At 33.3% G+C, this 27,988-nt stretch overlaps 1 protein-coding gene across 8 annotated transcripts in view; it reads left to right on the top strand.

The window, feature by feature from the left end:
• LOC136849162 (uncharacterized) overlaps positions 1-27,988 on the top strand; it is a 744,860-nt gene that overhangs the window by 641,792 nt on the left and 75,080 nt on the right. The gene's annotated exons all lie outside the window — the stretch shown is intronic.

Genomic DNA, 27,988 nt, shown 5'->3' with positions numbered 1-27,988 from the left:
AGAACAAACAAAAGCAGCAAAAGCAACAACTACGAGTTCCACCACGGACAACAAAAACGCGGAAGGCAACAGCAACATTAACTGCCTCGGTCTCGAAAACAATGAATGCATGCGTCTAGACCACTTAAAAGATTGAGTCGCAAAGAAAGTGATAAGCTCGCGGCGCTGAGCAAAGTTTTCTTCTCCTACGCGGAGGTATGCAAATGGCGGGCAGGGCCTCCTCCGTTCATATTCCCAGAACCCCGGGCGACGAGGTTCTCGGAGGTTGGAATAGTTAGATGACTTAGAAGGGTTCCGAGGGGAATTCATGAAAAATAATGCCGAGGATGTGCTACGTGCCTCCGTGAGGAGGCAAGGGAGAGCATTCACAAGCAGAATGAGCTGTTTTGCTAATTTAGGTACGACAGCTCTCTTGGTCTCTCATTTTGGATCACTTGCCTGAGGACTTTGCTCTGCATTTTAATATTCGCTTATTTGCTTTGTTTTGTTTTATGGTTTGTGTCTACGTTTCGTAATTGCGTCGCTGCGAAATTCTTGACATTCTTCTTGAGCAGAGGTGGAGAAAAAAGTTTCATATGCAGTTAACTATTTGAATGATACTTGAAAACAAAGATACAGAGTGGGAAAGAAAGTTAGCAGAGTAATAAATAAATTCTGTGAAGATACAGAGACGTCATGCGAGATTAAAGATACAGTATATTTTGAAGAATATATTAAAGATAGAAAAAAAATAAAATCGGTATTAAAACATTCTGTTACTGTTGTCACTTGCGTGAAGACTTTGCTCTGAATTTTAATGTTTATTTAATTTTTTGTTGTTGTTTTTGGTTTGTGTTTTTGTTATGTAAATACGTTGTTGCAAAACTCTTGACATTCCTCTCGACACGTCCCAGAGGACAGAACTAGAGAAAAAGTTTTATCTACAATTAACTATTTGAATGATACTTGTAAACAAAAAAGAAAAATATGTAAAATGAGAAAGTGAAGAAAGTGATAACTGAAGTCTATGAAGAGATGTCTTGCGACATTAAAAGCACAGCAAATTTTGAAAAGTGTATTAAAGATAAGGAAATAAGAAAAACAAAAACAATGTCAAAATATTCTGTTACTATTGTCATTACAACGAACACATTAAGGAACAAACTCTCACGCAAAAAAAAAAAAAAAATCATAAATACACGTTTTTATACAAGCAAGTAAGATACTTATGTAAATGAGGCGAGAGGAAAAACAGTGGTTCTATACAGCGAATAGTCTTCGCGTTCCTTGTCATTCTAATGACAAAAGTACTGCTTACCATTTAGATGTGAAGAGGTTTTAACAAAACATTGCTTCTCTGGGTCAATTAGGTCTCAGTTTGCTCTTGAGTACATGAATATTGCCATTAATCTCACTTTTTATCAAGCTAAAATGTATCATTAACGCGACTATTTGTCATGTCTTGGGTCTACATCATAGCAAATGCCTCTGTTTCAACTTTCATTATTATTATTATTATTATTATTATTATTATTATTATTATTATTATTATTATTATTATTATTATTATTATTATTATTATTATTATTATTATTCAGGAGATGAACTTTATTCATATGGAACAAACCCTCAGGGGCTTGACTTGAAATTCAAGCTTCCAAAGATTATTCATTTGAAAGAAGAGACAGGGTAATAGGAAACAGGACAACTGTTGTTCTCCCTCAGCCCCTCAGACGTTCCTCTGCATTAACCGATACTGACTGATAAGCACACAATTCAGTGTCTTTTTTCATCTTCAGCCAGTTTTTACCAATTCTCTTTCTACCATTTCTTTCGTCTCATTCCTCATATGCTAATTTGTTACTGAGTTTGTTCCCTCTTTTTTTCCCCTTTCCTCTCAAAGTTTAAATCGAAATTCTTTTAACATCCTGATGCTGCTTTCCTAATTCCGTATCTTCGTTCCATGTAGAGCTCGTTCTAACAAGGGGTTTTCTGCTCATATTTTTAGATCCTTTTCTCCAAATGAAAGCAAAACTTTGCAAAATCCTTCATTTAATAAGGCATTTGGACGGACTGCTCGATAACATTTTTATGCGGAAAATCATTTTATATCATTGATAGTTCTGCTTGTCTTCTGATTCTTGAAATAGGCAACAATGAGATTGCTTATTTGGGATAAATTGATAACTAACAGAAATTTCGGTATAAATTATCTGTGAATATGAAATTCGGACGAGCAACCCCATCCTAAAAACTAAGCTTAAAACTTGCAGCAAACCTTTGGATCATGGTGTAAGCTGCCGTGAGTCACTATGAGGCCTAGAAGACAACTATGTATTTATGAATGCGAAGACGATTACTTATACACAACACATTTCTCAATATGAAAGGCATTTGTGTATTAATGATCTAATCTTCTGAGAGTTTTTTGTCAGGTATAGGCCTACCCCATTTGATAAGCTGAAACTGAATAACTTTTTTTAATAGATAAAGGAATGATAAATCCACAGATGAAAGATAACAAGGCAGTATTAGCTATAACCAAGAGGGAGGATAAGTTGCTAAAGTTCTGTCTTCCTTAATTGATAATGGAACTTCCGTGCGGCGATATTAATTAGAAATTATATCAGGTTAAACGCTTGTTACAGCATATAAAAATCACGCAGAGTTAACATTTATTCTGAAGTGACATAATTGATTTCATTTTATAAATGAAGCTAATTTAATTATAGACAAAAAAGTAAAAACTTGAAAAGAATAAAGAAACAAAGTTACAAAGGAGAATAAAATAGAAAAGTAGTTTATCAAGGAAAGTAAAGCAATGACAAATGTTAATGTATTTACTGCGAAAGATGTTATTACCTTATGAAAACCAGACTCTGAAATGTGGAAAACACATGTGTGAATTGAGAAGCAAATTATACTAAAAAAGGTATATTGGAAACAATGACAAAGAAAACACGTATTGATTTACAAAGATTCTATACCTTACAAAGATAGTAAACTATATACTTGAAAATAATGATGAAGAATTAAATTAGCTTTGGTAGATGACAACTGAATAGCATAATAAAAAAAGATAACGAATCAACCCAACCTTGATTTCAGAAGCTGAAGGTTGTTTACGAAAGTAGGTTACCCAAATTATTTTTTGCCGTTATAATCATCTTGATATTTACTCGGGAAAGTTCAAGGCATATTTACGAGTCTGATAAAATGCAAATAACCATGATGGAGGCTTTCAACTACATTAGTATAATGACAAGTTTCTAGGAAGGATCAGAATTATTTCAAAATATTTCCTTGTTGAAAAATCTACCTGTAACAAGACATCGCAGTGTCTCCCCGAATAGTTTATGTCTTTGCTGCTGTACAAAGCACAGAGTTAGAACAATTTTAAAGTTTGTTTGTGCATGTGTGTGTGCGTGTGTAGAGGAAGGTACAAGAATAAGTGGGAAATACAGTATTTTAAAGAATCAGAATACAGGTTATTTTTGGTTGACAGCTGTTATTATATTGTTAAGTTCCAAATTAAAGACTCATATGATTTAGAAACGATTATTAATGCTGAAAAAAAGTGAGTGTAAACAAAATTCATGGAAAGACTTAAAAATAAATGCATATGGCATACAAGTGGCTTTGTAACTTCAGACTAAGTTCAAATTCGTATACTCACCGGAGATTAAAATGGAAATTAAGGGTACGGATCTAAAAGTGTGTTCCATAAAAAAAAAAAAAAATTGATGGGGCTGTTAAACACACACACACACACACACACACTATCTATCTATCTATCTATATATATATATATATATATATATATATATATATATATATATATATATATATATATATATATATATATATATATATATATCACTTACTGAGCCATTCCCCCGAACAGGGGAAAAAATAAACCAACGATAAATCCCCTCTGAGCACTTTATATGGTGAATTCTGGATGAATTTGCTGCGCAGAAAACTCCACAGCATCAGCTGCGTCTTACACCTGCACAGAGGTCTCACCAGCAGCTCGTCATTCTCCCTTTCGGACTCACCGGTTTGCACCTCAATCTTGAAAGAATGTTCACGCTTCCTGGATGTTGAGATCTTTAAGGCCAATTTCTAGCCATCCATTCAGCATCCCTGAGTCTGTCTCTCTTGCCTCCTAACATTTCTGCATAATACACTCTTTTCACAAAACTATCAGCTTACGTTCTTCTCACTTGACCGAACCATCTCATGACCTCTGAATTACCCTTTCATTCACCCTACTTTTTCTATGTTTCTCCACATTTCTTATCCTTTCAATAATTACTCTTATGCCACATATAATACGTAAACAATTCATCTCTAAAGATTCCACCTTTTTACTCTATTTGCATTCATCATGCCCACTTTAATTCCCTAAAGGATCATTGTCTTAACAATCCCTTAATATATCCCACCCTGGGCTTGCATGGACAGAAGTTCTAAGATTCGTCCTAATTCTTTGCACTTTCGGCTGTATGTCTTGCCTCGGATATTCCGTGATTCATTTATTTTCTGATCCTAACATCGTCTGAAATATTTACTTATAAACCCCGTTCCTCGACCATATATATCAATATTCAAAGTTCAGTATTCTTGGTTTCTGTTTGCCCTTACAATATTCCTCTCGCACGAATTTTCTCTAACATTCCTCCTTTTGTAAAACATTCAGACTCTTCCAATAGTCTCTGCACGTTCTATTAACTATCCTCAATCAGTGCTGCATCCTTTGTAAACATCTATCATTGCAAGCTCGATTTACAGTTTACTGTTTTCATCCAGCAGGAGCTTGTATACACACACACACACACACACACACACACATATATATATATATATATATATATATATATATATATATATATATATATATATATATATATATATATATATATATATATATATATATATATATATATATATATATATATATATATATATATATATATATATATATATATATATATATATATATATATATATATATATATATATATATATATATATATATATATATATATATATATATATATATATATATATATATATGATATATGAGTGCATGTGTGTGTGTACTCACTTATGAGCATGTTTGGTTGCCTTATTTGGAGATGATAGCAGGAATCAGTGATGCGCAGCCAACAGTCTGGTTTTCTCCTTTCCACTGAGCTTTGGAGCACTAGTGCTTATACCATATTGCTAATGACCTTCCATCCAAGGTCTAAAGAAATTCTCTACACCTCGCTTCCATCCTTCATGAGGCAGATCTATCGCTCCCTTAGGTTTAATGTATAACCCTTTTTCCTTCCTTCAATTTATTCGTTTTCTCTTCAGACCTGGGCTAGATAAGGTCTGGTTTCTCGTCCCATTGTCTTCTGAATCTAAAGAAAAAACTAAAAACAAAAAAGTTTTAGAAAACATGTTTTAAAAGCTGTTTGCTTTCTTTATGATCGTTTTTAGAATTTTCTTTTAACAATAAATATGATGTGGAAAGATTAATCGTGGTAAGGCTGCCTGAGAGAATCTTTGTTTTGTCTGACTAGAATAATTCGATTCCATTCTTTAGCGAGTGAGATTAAAGTGCAAAATCCTCGAGGCTTGCTAGTTTATGCGTTTTGGGCGAAAAATAAAGGAAAAACTCTAATCTGTTGCTTGTGGATCACTCGGAATTACCTTTTATTTCAAGTCTAGAAATGTATTCCCAAGAAGAACAGGAAACAAGCCCCAGGCAACTTCGAATTTAAAAAAAAAAAAAAAATAACAGCAACAACTCTCTGCAGCTAGGAACGTGGAGGTATGAAAGGAAGATATAATTTGTAAATTTGTTTGTCTTCGTAACGAAGCGTTTGATCCAACTGTAGACATACAAATAGTTGAGTAATAAAAGAGATCAATCAGATTATTTTTAGATTTAGATTTATTCGTATCTACTAAATACGTAAAAATAAGAAGGTTCTAAAGGGTTTATATTTACTACTAAATACAAAATTTATAACTAAATACTAAATACGTGGCGATAAAAAGGGCTACCCAATTGATTTATAAAATATTCAGAATATGTCGTAAATGCTAAATGCATAAAAACTATTGATTTGCCAGTCGTTTTCTTTGTTATTGTATTATATCGTGAATAACAGACCGATAATTCTTTGTGAAGATTCCAGTAGAAATGTATATTAATTACGTAGATCTTTCTACAGTGAACTATAATCAGATGCACATTATCATAATGAAAATATCATAAGATACTTTGGCTATGGTTATTGTGGGCTAATTTGAACTTAAAAAAAGGGAGATTCTGTAGCCTGTCAATATTCATAATCCTATCATCAACCGAGTTTTACTCAGTTCTTCAAAATCAGTCAAGAACTATTCGGTCACTGCTTTCTTAAACTAGGGGGAAGGAATTTCTCCTCCTCTAAGGAGACCTCTTGACACCCATCACGGTGTCACTTCCCACACTGACTCTGTAGGAACCGGTAATCTTCATAGAATGACAATGCTCAGCGAATGTTTTTTTTTTTTCTTTATTCTACTACTAAACCTTGAAATGCGTCCCCTGTTTCTGTTTTTCTTGACTTTTATAGCCTGCCTTCCATCTAGAGAAACTTCTGTCACCCAGACTTTCATCCTTTTAATGTTTACTTGTATTCTTCGCACATGGATTAGTAGAAGCATCAGCATACGTCGCATCAACCTTTGCTTTCTAAAAAAAATTATTAGTACAGTGATCTTTAAGTACCTCAAAATTGCCAAAAATGACTGAAAATGAAATGCATGAAATATGATATATTGCTTTCATAGAGCATGAGTTGTCTCCATGCCTCGACCGAAACCAAAAGAAACTCATACTAAAAGCCTCATGATATGAAGTAAGAAAGCACGAGAATGACAAAAGAAGGTTTGATAAGCGATGTAAAAAAAAGCAGTAAGAAAACTGATCGTTGGTCAACCGAGTGCTTTTGACAAATGACTCGGAACTTCCCTGGGTTTGCTCAAACACAGATAAGGAGGCTGGAGGATGAACTCGAATGAAGGCATTCGGTATTTTCCTGAGAGGGTTAGAATTGTACGAGAGTATTACACGCTACATAATAAGAGTAATATATATATATATATATAAATATATATATATATATATATATATATATATATATATATATATATATATATATATATATATATATATATATATATATATACAGTATATATATATATATATATATATATATATATATATATATATATTTATATATATATATATGTATTTATATATTTGTATATATATATATATATATATATATATATATATATAGTATATATATGTAAGATATTTCTATAATATATGTATATATATATATATATATATATATATATATATATATATATATATCGTAATATATATAATATATAGTCATTATCGTATATAAATATATATGTATATTATTTTACAAGTATATATATGTATTTAAATTTGTATATAAACAGTATAGTATATACACTATATTTATAGGGTTTATATATATGGGGGTCATATATATATATATGTTTATATAGCTCCTGGGGATAAATGTATATAATATATATATATATATATATATACATACATGACTGATTACGCGTATATGTATATATATATGAGAGAGAGAGAGAGAGAGAGAGAGAGAGCGAGATGGCTAGTTAGAGAGACAGACAGATAGTGAAGCTGTAACTTATGAACATGAAAATAGTACCTAACATCGCAACTATTTATCATATTAGCTGTTTTTGACATTTAAGGTTTTAAACAGCATTATAGATTACATCGCCGTAAATTATCTGGTAGATTAAAGGCTTCTCTTGAGCACGATAAAGGATATTATGGCAAGTAATGTCAGTTTCTTATATAAATATTGATTTTGTTGTTTATATAATTCAGTAGGTTGCTCCTCACTGTGTAGGGTGACTGGAAAAGACTGAGCAATAAACGATAACTATTATTATTTCGGCACATACGTGTTGGTGTTTGTTGGATTATAAAAAAAAAAGACCGTTAATGCAATCAGTCCTGGACGAAATAATCCAGAGATATTCATTGATATTTGTTAATGGATATTGATTTACTCTTATTCATTACCCCAAATTTCTTTCTATTCAGCTGTTATGGAATTATGTACATAACAGCATAATCAACCTGTAACAATGATGTTTTCAGAATTTATTTGCGGCAGTGTTTTGCGGAACAGAAATAGAAAAAGTTCCAAAATGTCATAATGTCTCATGAAAATCAATTCAGACATAACAAGTAAAAAATGCCCCAAAGTTTCTTCGGCGCAATCGAGTTTTCTGTACAGCGTATAATCTAGGCCCCGAAAATAGATCTATCTTACGGTGGTCTCGGTATAATGCTGCATGAACCGCGGCCAATGAAACTCCAACCACGGCCCGGTGGTGGCCTGTCCTATATCGTTGTCAGACGCGCGATTATGGCTAACTTTAACCTTAAATAAAATGAAAACTACTGAGGCTAGAGTGCTGCAATTTGGTATGTTTGATGATTGGAGGGTGGATGATCACCATACCAATTTGCAGCCCTCTAGTCGCTGTAGTTTTTAAGATCTGAGGGACGACAGAAAAAGTATGGACGGACAGCAAAGCCGGCGCAATAGTTTCCTTTTATAGAAAACTAAAAAGTAGAAAGGCAACTCTGTTTAAGTTATAATATATATATATATATATATATATATATATATATATATATATATATATATATATATATATATATATATATATATATATATATTATATATCTAACCAAAGAACGTAATAAATCTGAATGGAGATTTGCATAAAATGCAAATGGATTAAATGACAAAAGACTAATATTCAAAATGGACTTCCAGACTGACGTGTGCCATGTCTCTAATAGATGGGAATTAGACCTTTCAAACTTTTGGATGGAAGATGTGATGGTAATGGAAAGTTAGGGCCGATCTCACGAATCCCTTCTCAGGGACGGAAGAAGAAGAAGAAGAAAATGGATGGATAATTCGTTAAAAATTGAAGATAAAAAGCATTTAGTTCTCTTCATAGAATTGTCAGTTTTCTTGTAGTTATCAACAATAAAGGAAAAACTGATTGAGCACTTGGTATACAACTAACAATTAACTATTGAATTTGATATAAAAATGAGCTTGATTCATTTCTAAGCCAGTTATGTAATGTATAAAATCATCTTCAACAAGCCATGAAAACCATTTCAACAAAGTCCCTGAAAGACAGAGTGGAATGCGAAAATAGACATTGTTCCCATCGGAGGGGGGAGAAAACAGGAGGAAAATCGCCAAATCCTCTTTTGCTAAATCTTTCCTCTTCTTGCTAATTCTCGATCAGACGTGAAGGATGCTGACCATTTTTACCTGACGTCAGAGACATCAAGGAATTACGAACTCTCCTGATTAGAGAGCGAGTAAAATCAGCCTCGTAAATTTCTTTTACCTTGTGTTTACCTCCGAGGAAACGCCCGTGAGATTTTACTTATGGTAATTGCATTCTCTTACCGCCCATAAAATGCGCTCTTGTCGTTTACTTGAGGTGGGCTGATGTCTTCATTAACAGGTGATTTATCTGCTGAGAATATGGTGACGGTTTTTTGGAAGTGCGTGTCTTTCTTATGTGTCGTAGGAGGAGAACATCTAGGTCAGCGACAGTTAATATATATGTCTATCCAGACATATATATATATATATATATATATATATATATATATATATATATATATATATATATATATATATATATGTATACACACATATACATATATATATATATATATATATATATATATATATATATATATATATATATATATATCTGTATGTATGTGTATAGGGATCCTATTGGTCAAGAATTACTAGCCTCACCTACCAATGGGTCTTGAGTTCGCTCCCAGTATTGTAGAAGTGGTTTAGTCTCATATCCTTATACTAGGTCCACAATCCCTCTGTTGACCTAAGCAGTGAATTAGGCCACTGGTGGTTCTCGAGCGTAGCAGGTCACAGTCGAGGTGGGTGAGAACTATGGGACCACCCCAATATATATATATATATATATATATATATATATATATATATATATATATATATATATATATATATATATATATATATATATATATATATATATATATATATATATATATATATATGTGTGTGTATATATATATATGTGTGTGTGTGTATGTATAACTGAATCACGAAAATATGGAACGTGATGAATATATAATTAAAGACAAAATCCATGAAGGAAAGAGAAACAATAGAATGCTGCAAGGCCTTTCGACTTATCATCCTTTGCTTAACAGACTCATGGTAACTGAAGGACGATAAGTTGAAAGGCCTCGCAGCACAACATTGTTTCTCTTTCCTTCGTGGATTTTGTCTTTATTTACATATATATATAAATAATACATATATATGTATATATACATATATACATACATATAATATATATACATATATATACATATGTATATATACAGTATATACAAAACACACACACACATATATATATACATACATATATATATATATATATATATATATATATATATATATATATATATATATATATATATATATATATATATATATATATATATAAACATACGTATAACAAACATATCTGTGATTCCTTTCATGAGTATAGAAAACGAACGGAAAAGGCTGTGTTGGGACGTCGAAGCGTCTCCATTTATCTAACTATTGGAGCCCAAGCAATTATTGGTCTTTTAAAGCAGAAGTGGTAAGCTTAAGGTGACATCTCTTTGCAACTCAGGAAAGGAAAACTATTTCACTCATGTCCTCGGTTTCGTCCCGTTGTTGTTAAATGAATACAACGAGAACATAAGGAAACCAAATGTAACGGAGATGCCGCATCTTAGATATTAGGAAGACTAAAAAAAAACTAGGTTATAGGCTGGTTGGTAGGGAGACGAAATATGCTTTCGCTCTTTACTTATACATTATCCATAAACAAAATTCATTCTGCGTGATCTCTCTCTCTCTCTCTCTCTCTCTCTCTCTCTCTCTCTCTCTCTCTCTCTCTCTCTCTCTCTCTCTCTCTTTCCCCTTCTGAAACAATTTTAATGGACTGCTTATCTTTACTATTAGTATTAATCCTTTGACAGAAGTAAACTTTCGCTGCAGGTAACATTTTACAAATTTCTGAATTCAGGTTTCAGTGTTTACTTCCAGAGTCCAAAGCGATAAAAAAAAAAAAATTGAAGTGTAGAGAAACAGACAGAAATAGTTTTCATTTAGTTCAAAACACATTCTTGAGCTTTCAGTGACTCGTAAAACGAGTTTACCAAAATGTGCATGAAATTTGAGATTTTAGTTATGTGTGGGCATGCGTGTCATATGATCATTCTCCAGTACTTGTTTGTGAACATTATTAAGGTGTCTGGTGGTTACCCTTTCTTGTTGGAGTGTTTCACTTTGTTTGAAATTGTTTACTATTTCGATCTTTCCGAGATGGCGAACCCCAAGGGTTATCGGGGGTCGTTATCTAGGACTAATACTTCATGGGGGTTATTATCTTTATGATATTTACAGTCTTTTGTTTATGTTTTTACGGTAATCCCCAACGGGGTTTTACCAAACACGCCGCAAGGGTGGGCACATACCGGGTTAAAACCCTTGGGAGGTCACTATCTAGGAAAGATCCTACTAATTATGCATTTATTAATTTATTCACGTAATGATATATCTGTTTATTTATTTATCTGTTTACTTATTTATTTATTGATCTATCTTTTTAATTGCATACATGATTATCCTTAACAGACATTTAAAGAAAGAATGAATACGATTGAATTTCATATCCATTTCATATCCAACAGACAACAAATTTCACGTCCACTGAATCAAAGCAATTAAGTGGTTTGGTCTCAGCGCCTGTTTGCAAATGATCATTTATACGATTTTATCATCGTGTTTTCCTCTAAAAGGTGCAAACACCGTGAACTTAGAGCAAAGCAACACCGAGGAAATATTCGAAAGCAGGAAGAGGAGGCGTTCTTTTAAAAGGCTCTGAAATATCTATTGAGGTGTCCTACTAAACCTCGCTCGTTCCTGTCCTGCTTCTCAGTTTAAGAGGCGTACAAGAGACGGGGGGAGGGGGTGATGGTGGTAGGGGTAGGTAGTTGAAGGTAGAGGGAGGGGAGTAAAGGGGCTGACGACGGAAGAGGAGAAAGAGAAAGGAAAGGGGAAAGCGGAATAGAGATGGGTGAATGTGTGTGAAAGTAGGTGAGAATATTTTACCCAAGCATGAACTGCTCCTTTGCGCACTTTTCTTCATACCTGACCAGAAAAGTTTCAGGGAGAAGTGTTGCCGAGATTTAATGCGTGTCATCGCCCTGCTCATGTTCTTCCTCCTCCTTCTCCTCCTCCTCCTCCTCCTCCCCTCCTCCTCCTCCCCTCCTCCTCCTCCTCCTCCTCCTCCTCCTCCTCCTCCTCCTCCTCCTTCTTCTTCTTCTTCTTCTTCTTCTTCTTCTTCGTTATTCCCGAACGCATCTGAAGGGGGAAATGGAGAGCACACAGCTCTTTCTTTGTATCCCATTCTTTCATATATGAAAGAAAGAATGCAAGAAAAAATACACAAATAGATGAATTGAGAGAAGTGTCCTTTGCAGAAAAATAAATAATTTATATTCATATCATATATTGATACAGGTATTAACGTACATTAAAGAGTCAGCTTGGAAACTAACATGAAAGATGAAATTCCTTATGAAAAGAGGCTTTAAGTTGTCATTACTACTACTACTACTACTACTACTACTACTACTACTACTACTACTACTAATACTACTAATAATAATAATAATAATAATAATAATAATAAGAGAGGCTCTTGGATGGGTCGCTTGAATAAATAACCACCAAAAATTACAATTTTAAATCCCGCGGTTCTAAAGGTTTATTTATTTTCTTGCCGATTAATGAACATCCGGTTAACTCCTCTATCTTTTCCAGGAATGAGTTTCAGATAATTTGCTGGTGATAAATTCTAGCTTGTGATAAAGTCTGGCTTCCCGCTAACTCCCTAAAAGAAATAGGCATGTATTATATATTTATACGCCCGTTCTCTATCCCAGAATATATTAAGGCAATTAAAGCGGGTTGCATAAGTAACCAAGGGTAATTAGAGCCTTTTTTTTTGTCGTTGCTGTGAGTCTCTCTCTCTCTCTCTCTCTCTCTCTCTCTCTCTCTCTCTCTCTCTCTTAGACATTTTTTGCCTTTTTTTCGAATTTCATTACACATACGAGTTCGTTGTTTATAGGTCATAAAATGCACAGCGTTCTCTGTATGCAAATCGTGATATGATCACGTTATTACTATTTTTAAACTGGTTTGGAATTGGTTGCAAAGAGACAGTTTCCAATGGGACACGTTAAAAAAATTCGTGATGGCGCAATTGTTGTTGGATATTCATAGGCTGAATTTCATCACAAATCCAATTCTTCAGTGATTGTCAACTCAAATAGATAAAGCTAAAATATGTTTTTATGAGAAGGAAAAATCTATGGCGTCGATGAGTTGAAATTTTTTTTTTATTCTAGTGGTAACTGAACACCTGAAATTTTCTATAACAGATAACATCGAAAAAAATACCCTTAAATGAATTACGGGTACTAAATTTAAAACAACAGATATTCCTGTAATTTTCAGAAAGATGAAAAAATAATTTCTGTTTTGAATGACAGTTAATTATTCTGACAGCTATAGAATCTCACTTTCAGGATGTGGTATCTTAGAGACACCAAACCAATCGGGTTTGTCATTCCTGCGATCAGAATGTTTTTATTAATTAAATGAAATATGTTTTATTTATTAATGTGCAGAAACCAATTCGATGCCTTTCTGTAGATCAGCACAATGAAAACGAATAAGAAAAGAATGATTAAGGATAAAAGAGCGGGGCTTGACCCACGGGCCTCATGGAAAGACTAGGAAAAGTCTTATAAAATTCTGAACTATAATGCATTTCTGGCTCCTTCTGCATATTAGGTTGGAAGTTATAACGAAAAATAAAGTAATAAGATAACAAACATTATGAAAGTTACGTCACAGGTATTTCACGAGCATTATAATTCTACAAGTGCGTTCCTGTTGACTGTATAGGAATTTCTGACAAATGCAAGTATCTTGGAAAAAAATGTTCTATGGCAAAGCTATCTTAATTGAAATCTGAAAGAGTGATTTCCCATTGAAAATAGCGTTAAAATCGCAGGGTTTTTTAAACATCAACAAAAAAATACCTGTGATAGGGCAGCAAATGCTGGAATTTTTAAAAGATAAATCATTACTATATAAAACCACTTTAGTATCGAGTAATCGCTGTGGAATTTAGCATTTTTCTATTGATCACCTAAAAATGGAATAGGTCTAGTGAAATACATTACTATAAGAGATGATATATTACTATATTAGGTGTCAGGTGAAAGATTAATTATTTGTTCACGCTTATTTTCTTGAGTCTGTCAAATTAGAGTTATTTTAAGAGAGGGTGCTATATGGGAAAGTCATTTGAATCGATTATGCTAAACTAAGAATGCTTTGATTTTCATGATTTTATATGTAGACATATATATATATATATATATATATATATATATATATATATATATATATATATATATATGTGTGTATATATATATATTTATTTATATATATTCATCTCAACTTATCTTGTTATCTCCTGTAATTTTTATTTAGCACTTGGTTACTGAACATTCTTCTCTGCGGAAGGTTTTGATGTAACTTCGTGACCTTTTGGCTAGTTCCATGAGAATGTTTCTTCATGATAAAGTAAAATTAATAACGATGAAAGCAATAACGCATAATGAAAGTTATAGCCTTCAAACCATGACTCGAAAAATAAATCAGGACACCACAATACCTCGTCATTGAAGGGGCACCAATTCCTCCAAGGTATCGAGAGGTGAGAGAGAGCAATGAATAACGATAAAGGAGAGAGAGAGAGAAAAAAAATGGAAGGATGAATCCAGCGCTACCGTATTTCAAAGCTGATTATGAAGGTGTCACGTTTTTTTGACACCGGTAACATAAAGCCGCTCATGTTTATCCGCTCCGGAGCGTGGGAAAGGGATCATGTGGTGGCTGAGGAGGAGCATCGTTGAGGGAGAAGAAGATGAAGAAGAAAAAAGAAAGAAGAAGAAGCCATTGGAGGAAATTGATGATGCCAACATTCCGATGAAAGGGATAACTCTAAGACGGCGTCTGTGGTTAGGGAAATTGTCATTTAGAATCTCAAGCTCAAATTTTGTGGATTGAATTGTCTTGATATTTAAAACAGTTCTCAGAATAACCAAGGTCATAGACACAAAGAAGGATAATTCAGATAATTTATGTTACTGAGAGAATAAGGAGGAATTAGTTAAAACACCTGGAGGATTAACTAGAAGCTTTGGCAGTGTGTGTAAGGAAATATTACTGCTGGCTAAAAATTATGTTAGACTTTTAATTATATGTGATTTGCCAGCCAAAACATCATAATTATCAATGACAGTACGAAACGGAATATTCAGTTAGTATAAACCAAGTAAAAAGTAACATTTTAAAAAAGATTATTCAGGCAAACAAAATTCCTGGTATGTTCATGGAAAAGCTTCCTAGTATGTTCACAGATAAATCACGGTTTAAAATTCGGTCTAATTAACGTGGAGAACTTTAATGCGGCCATGTGGCTGAAAAATGACTCCCTCGGTCCCAAAAGCAAAAGATTAGTTTATATCATAAAACACGGGGAAACGAAAGCACGAACTAAAATAGTGGTGATTATGCAGCACGGGAGATACATTAATATGAACAAAATTGATAATAATAAAATAAAGAAATAATAAACGGCAACGAAATAATTTCTACCTTTGTGCATGGAAAAGGTTCGCTGAAGCGTAAAAAAAAATATTAATAAAATATATTCTAAAATCTAGAAAAAGGAAGGTTTATGGATGAGTTTGAATGAAAAGAGAAGGAAAATAAAAAGGAAAAGGCTTCATAGGGATTAGGGCAGTGTTGTTTAAAAACTTAAACGGTAAGAAAATACTGTATGTATATATATATCTATATATATATATATATATATATATATATATATATATATTATATATATATATATATATATATATATATATATATATATATATATATATATATATATATATATATATATATATATATATATATATATATATATGTGTGTGTGTGTGTGTGTGTATATCTGTATATATATGTGTGGCATAGATACAAATGCTTTAGGACAGTGCTGACGATGGATGGTGCAGATGACGGTTTTACGATTGGCATTGAAAATTCTCATTTTGCAAATGAAAATTTCGAAAGAATATATCGACGGAAAGGAGACTGGTTTAGTGAAAAATTTTTATTTGTCAGTGACGTCTGTGCTGATGCTGAATACCACTTTGGATCGGGTGATGGCTCCATAAAGGTAAATGAAATTCTGGAAGATAAATGAGATTGATATTGTACCGAAAGTACTGGAGTGGAAGCACGTAAAATTAAAGATAATTATGACACTAAGTAGTCCTGGAGTGTTTAGAGTAAATGTTTTAAATTACGAAAAGATAACGAGATGCGAATCTTCGATGTGGTGGAGCAAAGGGATTAGAAGTTCCCGGAGTTGTGGGGTGAGACAATCTCTGGTGTCTACGGAAAAGATAGCGTATGAGGGAAAAGACTGTTGACTGAGATGCAGTAAAAATGGACGTCATAGTTGAACAGACATACTGCAATGGTTCAAGATGGACTTGCAGTGTAGAAAAATAGACGATGTTATGTTAATTAACACTAAACAATATGGAAAAGTTTGGGTAGATGGAATGAGGGATAATTTGTTTGGAAAGACGAATTTTATAGTCTTGTAAATAGATGATTGAGGTAATGGCGGGGGCGGGGGGAGCAGATGCAAAATCGATGCGCAGTACTATTAATGAGGCACTGTATAAGTGTAGGAAACATTTGGAATGTCCTGAATTGCATTGTCATTGGTAATCATCTTTTATCTCATGAATGCCAACGAGTTTTCCTTTGATCATATCAGACTTTAGAAGCCGACTTTTGGAATATTAATTAATAATTATAACAATGATTAATCATTAACAAAAAATACTGACATGTAAAAATGGAGGTTGCAGCTAAACAGATTAGACTGCGCAACAGTTGTTAATCCTAAAAATCCCACACAACATATGTAAGGGTTAATTTATAGACATGAATATTTCACAGAGCGCTATGCTTAATAAGGGAACTATAAACGGTAATTGCCCATAGGATTGCATTTTTAATTTGGTAAACTAAACCAGTGACCTCGTTGAAGCAAAATAAAAAAAGTGTTCATATGTTTAGAAAAATATATTTATATATTCGGTAATGTAGGATTTGATGGCAATGTTTTGATATCAAAAAGACTTGTGCTGAAATACAATTATCCTATAGGATATCATAAATTACATTGTCTAGCATTAAATCTATTAAACTGCTTTTAGTTAGTTGATGAATTTTAATAGAAAAACGCTGGCTGAAAATAATCTGATTTAAACTGGCAGTTTCAAATTTTATTAGATTTCTTCCACAAATACTATTCCTACTACATTGCTCGATAATAATATTAGGATGAGAAAAAAACTAACAGCATCAGAAACAAGTAATATATAATAATGATAATAATAATAATAATAATAATAATAATAATAATAATTATTATTATTATTATAATTATTATTATTATTATTATTATTATTATTATTATTATTATTATTATTATTATTATTATTATTATTATTATTATTATACAGAAGGAAATGACATGTTGGTAAAGAATCCCCTAGTTAAACTTTGCGTCAAATACAATACCCTTGTTGCTTTCTCTATAAAACACACGGCAATCGTTTAGCACTTAAGATTGTACGAAAAACAGTTACCTGTAACAGACTCTCCTTTTAAAAGATGAAAACTTATAAGAAGGAAGGAAAACAAAGTCAGGAAATAAATTCTGAGTTCATTTGCATTAAAAAGAAAATTTCTTTGAGCTTTGCAGTCCGATGGCTTGGTATGAAATTAATCTCTGGATGCTGGTGATAATAATACTTTAAAAGGAAAGATATGTAGTGGTGATAAAGAGATCTGAAAAGAAAATAAAACTAGAGCAAAGAATGACATAAATGAACAAGAAGATAAAAATTAGCAGGAGATAATGGGATGTAAGAAATAAAATGTTAGAATAATCAGATTTAGATAAAAACCAGAAAAATAAAAGAATTTTCAGCAAGATAAATGAGATTTAAAAGCAATGTAGAACTAGAGCCAAGAATTGCATAAATAGACAAGAGAAGAAAAACTAGCAGGAGGAAATAGTTCAGAAATAAAATACGCACTGATCAGAGCAAAATAAACGGTACAAAATAAACCATTTTTTTTAGCAGGAAAATGAACTAGAAATATATAAATGTAAAAAAAAGAAAAATAACTGAAAGGGTTAATTTGAAAAACGTCCGGAGAAAAAAATGGAAATAGAACGGAAAAGCCTTCTGAAAATAGACATTCGAAAAGCGAGACCCGAGAATTAGAGAGGAGAGAAATAGCGTCAGGTAAAGGAGAGGACCAGGAAATAAATTATGGGTCAGAGAGAGGCAAAAGGGAAAATGTAAAAGAGAAAATTGGCAAAGAAATTGGCGGGCCTTTATCGTCTTTTGCACTTCATTCCATGCTGCGGCAATGATCCGTCTTTTTGGAGACTTTTGTATTCTTGAATTTCCTGAGGAGGTTTTCCATTTGAGATTTATATTTTGAAATGCCGCAAGGGAAGCATCTCATCAAATGTCAATCTATCATAGTGGTTTCTAACCCGTTAAACAACTGGTTTCCATGGAGTGTTCAGGCGCGGAGATGGGGTGGAGGGGGGTGTTGGAGTGCCGGCTAAGGTTTCTTTGTCTTGAGCAAAAAATTTAGTACTAGAAACCTTTATAACATCCCTTCGGCCTCAAACTACATTGGTTTTGTCATTTAAATTTTACTCGTTCGCTATGGTCCCTACCGTTCTTGGTGTATAATCCCTTTTCACCATTTCTTGTATAAATTTCAACCTTATTTAAGAACAATTTCTCCATGATATCGCTCTGCGACTCTAGAAAAACGCTCATTGGGCCTTTTGAACTTCTTTATTGAGAAGGCTTGAATTGTTGGTAATCAGATGGTGTGGTTCTTGTAACAGAAATTTATGCGACTGTCTTATGTACGTGATCGATAATCGAAGAAATTGAAGACTGGAAACCATGGACGGACTACCTAAGGAGCTGGGTTAAAATTGCGGCCGAAAACATGTGTAAACCTTGGAGGAAAGATTAGGCCAATATTCTACCTCTATGGTGTAAACATGCTTTATTAGGTACGGATATGGATACTACGTAATACACACACACGATACATACACACACACATGCATAATTACATACATATACACATTATACATATATATATATATATATATATATATATATATATATATATTATATATATATGTATATATATATATATATATATATATATATATATATATATATATATATATATATATATATATTATATATTTATAAAAGAGAGAGAGAGATACGTATATGTTTATGCATTATATATATATATATATATATATATATATATATATATATATATATATATATATATGTGTGTGTGTGTGTGTGTGTGTGTGTGTGTGTGTGTGTATGCATTAAGTATATACAAGAGATTTACGATAAAATTCCAAGAAATTAGGGATTTAGTGAAATTTCTGAAAATGACCAATGTTCCTTTTTATTCTTCTCTTTATCATGTAAGAATTTACTTCAGAGGGCTTCTTATTCTTCAAAAAAAAAATTGATAAATAAATGGCTGTTTTGTAAAAAAAAAAAAAAAAGTGTTAGCAAAGGATGGTAATTGTAATCTTCATTGCATAGAAGTTTTACACTAAATCCGGAAACCTTTTATGTGTCCAGGAGCAGATAATTAGATTAAATAATGAACAGTGCTTTGTTTAACAAGATGATTATCTTTCCCCATCATTCTTTTTTCGAGCGCGCCTCTGCAATTATTTATCCCGCCGACTGTGACACGCATAAACATTTTTTCCCCCGGGTTCCACATCTGTGAAATCGCATAACGGGTATTGCAGCGATCGTTGCATGCAATCGTTGCAGACCATGAGGATAAAATCTCCCCTATCTGCCGTTTAATGGAACCTCGTTCGGAAGCCAATAACGAAAAATGACAACATGGTCGCCGACAATAAAACACCTCAAATTGATCCGGAATTTTTTTTTATTCTCCCCCCGACTATGGTTCATAGTCGTTGCTGAAATCATTAAGCGTAATTAGGCGTTCCAAGTGCAAGGGTTGCTTTCCTAGTAAAAAGGATTGCGGTCGTGAGTAGGAGGGTTGAAGGATTGAGCCTGCAGGAGGAGGGGCAATTATCCCTGATAGTACGGAAGCTTCAAATCGTCCATTAGGGAACCCTCTTGCTATTTCCCTTACTTATACTTAATTCTGGGGAGAAGCTGAATACTCGGGAAAATTAATACAAGAGCATTGAGACAGAGACAGACAGAGAGAAGCTGCAGGTTTTACTATATTCCCTAATATTAACCTCAAAAAATAAATAATTGTTACTGGTAGCATGAAGTTGATAACAATGCGGTTGGGCTCAGGGAAAATGAGCTATAATGAGATTATTATTCTAGCTTCCTAGTCTATAGTTTTTTTTTTTAAATATGTTTGCGATTTTTATGTCATAACGCTGAATTTCATATCGTATGACAAAGAGATCTCAGAAACATTATCACAGTCGGCACCTGGTTGAGTGGAATAATAGTTTTCTTTTCATATTGTTATCATGTGAATGCGTAGCAAATGTCTTTTAATGAGCTAATACGTCTTACGATTATCATCGCTCTTGCTTCCTTCCTCTTTCTCTTTTATGGACAGACGCCATGTAAGCAAAAGAAAACAAAATATAATTTGACCTCACAAAATACGCTCGAACTTCATCAAGAAGTTGGTGTCCATACGAGAGGAAATCATCATTCACATAAGAAAAAAGATAAGTTTTGGATAAAACAATGATAGTCGTTAAGCGGCACTCTTCTACAAACTAACTATTGGAAATTGGCCCTTGACCACTTACGTATATCTTTCTTTAGCAGGACTCTTCCTCAGTACGCAAAATAAAAAGGTGGCCCAAAATCCCCCTGAATGCCCGAAAATTTACACCCAAACCCCTTGACCTCTTTCCCACTGGGGGTCAGTTGAAAAATCCCTCGTCATTTTTCATGTTCACGTCACCACAGTAAAAAGAAAATCATTCGATTAAATCCTGAAATCCTCGGCTATGGTCATAACTCCCCCCCGCGGACTACCGTTCATCCCACCCTATCCCCTGGAAAACGAAAAATTGTTTACGCTCGAGCAGTTTAACACTACTAGAACATAAACAATACATATTTGGTAGGATATAACTGCTCCATGAGCGATATCTAGGCAGGAACAATGATGAGTTGCTCTCTCCCTCTCTTTCTCTCTCTCTTTGTGATAGCAGATATTCATTTTCTCTTATTCATATGTCTCTGTTTAACACTTTGTTTTGGCATTTGTACTTAATTCTCTTAAACTGGAATGTTTGTTCTTAAGTTTGAGTCTTGGTTCATGATTTTGTACTTGTTGACTCGCTACTTTGGATACTCGGCCATATTATGACTTAATGTTATTCCTTCCCGAATCTACCATGTAAATCTGTCATGTTCGTCTTAAATCATTACTAAGTAAATTAATATCCAATGCACGTAGACTCCATTACACCTTGGGTTTACCAAATGTTCTTTTTCTTCCCTTTACTCGATGCATTAGTGGCTTTTTTCCTTTTCTGTTTTTTTTTTGGGGGGGCTCCTGTTTACGATGCCGTCTCCTCATCCATCTCCTTCCTGTTAGAGAATCGTTAAATGCGACTCCCACAGGTGGCAACTTCAATCTCTCAACTCTAATTGAAAGCGTAAATTATTTTCTGAGTGTTCGGGCGCAGAATATTTTTCTCGACTTATTCATAAGAATATAGTTTTTCTCATAAAGAAACGTTATTTTTGTGATATTTGATATTACTTATTATGTTCACAAGCACTCACTTTCTCGTCCATGGTACTTTTTTTTTTTAAAGTCAAGTTTTCATTGCTAGATTTCAATATCGTTCGATGAAATCTAAGTTTTCTATTTCTAATTTTTATTATGGAGGGGTTTTAACAAAACTTTCTTTCATATCCCATTTTTCTTGGCCTAGATCTAACAAAAAATATTTTCTTATATTATTTTTTCATAGATTACTTTTTCATACAAACATAAGATCTTGCGCCTATACATAAGATAATATTCATTATAAATTCTGTTCCTGCCAATATTTTTATGCTTGTGTTCATTAGAACGTGTCTCATTGACAACTTTTCTATCACATATATAGATTAATTTTGCTGTAGGATTTGTCATAATTCATTTTCACTTGTGTACAGATAAACAATTCCCATGAAAGAATTGCCACAACACTGTTTATTCGATAGTAACTAATTCACTGGTTTCAACCCGAAAGTGTTTCTTCGGAAAGTTTTTTTTTTGTCATGTTTCTGCTGTCCTGAATCTACAATAATTTCTTTGAGTTCCTTCTCTCTCTCTGTCTTGGTTTGAAGTACCGTTAAATTGACTTAATCAGGAAGGATTTTTCTTCTTTTATTTTGACATAGTAATAATTGTACAATTGCATTTTTACTCATGATCTCCATTTTACCATGAGAGAGAGAGAGAGAGAGAGAGAGAGAGAGAGAGAGAGAGAGAGAGAGAGAGAGAGAGAGATCTATCATTAGTACTTTGCATTACTTTAACGGCTCTGAGAAAGTGAGAGAAAGATAGATAATGACTTCGCGTCTGTTTTTTTACAGAACTTTTATAATGTCATCAGAGGAAAGAAAATGATTTTGCACAAAATGTTTCGACATATATTTTACCGTGTTTGCAAGACACTGAAAATGATTTAGCGTGGGTGATTTACATAAGCTTAACATGTCTGAGAGAGAGAGAGAGAGAGAGAGAGAGAGAGAGAGAGAGAGAGAGAGAGAGAGAGAGAGACTATAATCGGCGAAAATAAGGCCACCAGTAAAGCAAAATGCTTGTAAATTGCGTTGGTTTGGCCACGGCAGCTAACTGCCGAATGAATGCTTTTATGACTAATTCAGATGGATGGAATAACGATAATAACAGCGCTAACGGGGCCCTTGATAAGGTATAATTGGGCGCGTAATCCGTTATTTCGCAATTATTTGTAGGTAACGTCTTTTGAATGGCACTCATGGAGGAAGGCTGAAATAAAGAGAAAGCGGCTAAGGCCATTCGTCTGTCACTTCTTGTCTGCTGTTAATATTGTTAATGTTTGCTGTTATGGTATTACTTGTTCACTGCATTAATATTTCTTTGCTTCTTTGTAATGGCTTGTTCTTCTCTCAGCATATCTTAGTTTTCTTTTTATTTTATTCAGTTATCAGAATTCCAAACGAGTGCGCAGATTAAGTGAAGTACAGTATTTATTCCGTGGTAGAATAAAAGAATTAATGAAGATATAAAGTTATCCATCCCTCTCCTGAACGAAGGAATGTTACAGGAATCATGGAGGACAGGCGAACACAGAGAAATCCTTAGCCATATATGACATGTAAAATGAGAGAGAGAGAGAGAGAGAGAAACCTGCCAGGATAGTTAGCTATTTGCTCTAAGGTTTGTTTTCTTACTAAGCTCATTAACTGTATCTGTATTTGCACTAGTATCTTGTTTCATTTTATTGTATTTTCCGTGTACATCACAGCATGCCAATGCAGCTAATAATATATTATTTTAAGTTGGAAACGTATACACTACCCCGTATGACAATGACACGTAAATATAAAAATATTTTTTAATCAAAACACATCCTTTTAAAAATTTTACATTCTACGTGTTATCCAACAAAACTCACAGGTTTTGCATTCGGTAAAACAAACATGCCAAGAGTAAACATTCTGTGCCGCATGGAATCATGGTTATATCTGTAAATATGCAATATGAGAGTTACACTGATTTGTGCTTTTGTGAAGCTTATTTTACTTGTCAGTATCTGAGGCACAACGGGTACAAGAGGTGCTTTCACAATTCTGGAGTTTACATAGGTTTCCATAAGATGATTAGTTTACCTAATTTATTGTTCAAATGGAAAAATTATAAATATATTGAATATGGTATCCCAACGGAAAACATATTATCTATTTATGCCTTCATATATCTAAATATACAATGCGGAAACTTGGTAAATGCTAACTTCCTAAAAAAATATCCGAATTATACAAGTATTTTTGTGAAAGCATGCTCAATTTTTTGGGCCATTTAAAATAATCCTTACTAATTGGTCTGCTTTACAGTTCACATAATTACGGCGATGCTGTCATAATTACCCAGAAAACCGCTGGGTGCTCATCGTAAAAAGGATGGAAACCCCTGTGCTAGGGAATCCCCCTCTTTAGTGGCTAAAAATCTCTTTTCATTTGTTATTAAACAAAAGCAACGTGCATACGTAGTTTGCCAGTATCTCATGACGTAGCATGACTTGTCATTCTGTGTGGTGACCCTGATAATCATAAAAAGAGTCATAGCTAAGTTTACGGGCGTTGTGCTTCATCGTATGGGGGAATGTCGATAACATACTCCAATCCCAGAGGCCTCTAGGCAGATGGAGATGAAATGTGAATATTGAGTGGGAGGATGAAAATGAAGCTGTGGATAAGGTATGAAGCTAAAGATGATTAAAACAAGAAAAAAGTAGTTCAAGAAGTAAAAATCGAGTAGTAAAGTGGTTAGGTAAAAGAGGCAGAGAATCAGCTTTGAAAGGGAGCTTAAGGTAGGAGAAATAAGGTGTTTAGGAGTGAAGATGCCCACATAAGATGGAAGGGAGAGTAGAAGGGAGTAGGAGGAGATATGGCCTTTGATTCGGATAAAGCAAAGGCCATTTAATAAAGGTATTTGATCCTTGCGCACTAGAGCATTAATATGATCTATCCGGGGATTTCACATGCATTCTAACCATCTGACACCGGTAAGTAACGTAATAACTGTGGAGTGTAACCTGTAGTGTGCCTTGTATAGGGGTAAATTCTTTTTGGACACAGGAGAAATGAAGGTCACTTACAGTACATACAGGCATAAATACACATACATGCGGAGTCAAACACACATTCTGGAAATTAAGGTCATTCCATTGGGCACTAAATCAACTACGTTGGTAGGGCCTATATTGGAGGTCTACACTAGGACTCCTACTGCCTTCATATATATTATATATATATATATATATATATATATATATATATATATATATATATATATATATATATATATATATATATATATATATATATATATATAGGCATATAGGCAGGTTATCTAAGGCAGCATTTCTGAGAATGTGTGTATGAAATGTTCAGCGTAGTGTATTTTATGACTCTGAAGAGTGATCCTTCAGCGTAAAAGAATGACACAAAGGGGCGGAAGCTTTTATTTTTCTGGGCAATGCATTCGTAGTAAAGGGGCTGAGTAACTGGAAAGAAATGTACATAAGACGAAAATAAGAAAAGAAATGTTAGTATAAAATGTTAATTACGTAATTAAACATAATTTTTTTCGTGTGGAATCAGGGAAAAAGAATCAGAGTCAAGGACCATAAAATTTGAACTGAAAAGTACACCACTGTTTTGATTTTCATTATGTGTGTACCTGTGTGTGTGTGTGTGTGCGTGTGTTTTGGCAGAAATTACTCCAAGCTGGAGCAAACCCAAATCTGACGACGAGTAAAATATAAAGTAACAAAAATTTATAGTCCTTCAATAAATCACTCATCTGCCAAAACCTAAATCTTACGCACATACGTACATACAAACACATACATTCAAGCACAAATATACACACACAATATAAGAAAATAAAAGGCATCCGGACCAACAATTCTTTCAACAGAAGGAACTATTCACGGCTTTAAAACAGCACTTAACACGAATAAAAATAGAACTACTATTTTCTCCCAAGAGAATTCAAGCCATTGTTCCATTATCTTTTGTTGTGGTCTAAAAGTGGAACGCGCATCATAATATGGATGGACGACAAAAAGACGGAAATAAGGGGGAATGATACGTCGTCCCTCCATTGGTCATGAAGGGGTTCAGTGAATTGGGAATTAAGTAGAGTTACTTATCCATTACATCTTTCACTTTATGTGTAATACTTACTCTTTCCTCTTTTTTTTTATTTAATAGAATTCGGCTTTTATAAATAGGGACATTATTTAAGCACAATTTATTGTTCATAATTAACAAAACCGATTGTTACGAATGAGACTAAATGGAAGAATGTCTGTTTCATAGAATTCTTTTCTCCTTGTGTGAGTGGCAATCTTAAGAGCTCTCTACTTCTAAATGGGTTCAAAGCTACGCCTCTCTTTCAGATGTATAGACAAAGTAATAATTTTTTGTTCTTGGATGCATTCCTACATGGGTATAGGTGTACAATACACACGCAAACTTAAAGGTACTGATTACATAGTTGCTATTCGTTTCATCCTTCTCAGGAGTGAAAATAAAAAGTTGCCCAAGTACGAGGTAAACTTTTCGAAAATAGGCTGATAAACTTGAAATAAATGAACCTCAAATGATAAAGCTTTCTTAACTGGGTATGAAGTAATCTGTGTCACAGTTCATTAATACCCAGATTTTAAAAGAAAATCTAGCTGAATAAACGACTGTCATTTCAATTAAATGAGCTTCCCACATTATCGGCAAAATGGACGGGAGAAGAGAGAAATAAGTAGGTAAAAATTGCTTATGGGTGATACGAGTTTTGAATACGTTCAGGGATCCTCCTTCGGGTTACGGTATCAAGATTAGAAATTATTAGTGAAGAAAAAGTACAACTGACTCAGTAAGGCTTAGAAAGCGCAAGAAATACTTAAGGCTAGCTGACAGACACCGGCAAATGGAGAAGGTAACAGGAGATCAGTATGCAGAGGTTAAGTAATTTTGAGAATGATTAAATATGAGTTGTGCATGAGTTGCTATTCGTTCTGTTCTTTTAGTTGCTGTCAGCCTTTCGTTATACATACATACATAAGGAGAGACAGGCATATATATATATATATATATATATATATATATATATATATATATATATATATATATATATATATATATATATATATATATATATATATATATATATATTTTTTTTTTTTTTTTTTCTTTTTCTCGCCTTTCTTTCTCACTAGACGCCAGGTAAGCCACCAAGCTTCTTAGTCGTCCTGCCTCAGGAATTCCTTCCATATGCATCGATCTTCAAATAGGTTTTCCTCTTCAGCATGCTGTAGAAAATTTCCTCTTTTTCGCATTGCTGAATCTAAGTTTTCCATCAATCTTTTCTTTGGTTTAGGTTTACCCAAAAATATATATATATATATGTATATATATATATATATATATATATATATATATATATATATATATATATATATATATGTATATACATACATATGCACACACACACACATATATATATACATATATATATCGGATGGGAGAAGAGATAGAAAATAAAGAGATACTGCCTTCTGTCCGCATTTAGATAAGGACCCAAGAGTATGCATGTATGCATGCATGTGCATTTATATATATATATACACACACACATATATATATATATATATATATATATATATATATATATATATATATATATATATATGTGTGTGTGTGTGTGTGTGTGTGCGTGCGTGTATACTTGCTTACATACTGTACATACTGTTGGGT

This window comes from Macrobrachium rosenbergii, chromosome 20, assembly GCF_040412425.1.
Source record: "Macrobrachium rosenbergii isolate ZJJX-2024 chromosome 20, ASM4041242v1, whole genome shotgun sequence".
NCBI lineage: Eukaryota > Metazoa > Arthropoda > Malacostraca > Decapoda > Palaemonidae > Macrobrachium > Macrobrachium rosenbergii.
Note: the sequence above shows the minus strand (reverse complement) of the source record. Positions and strands in the feature narration are given on the sequence as shown.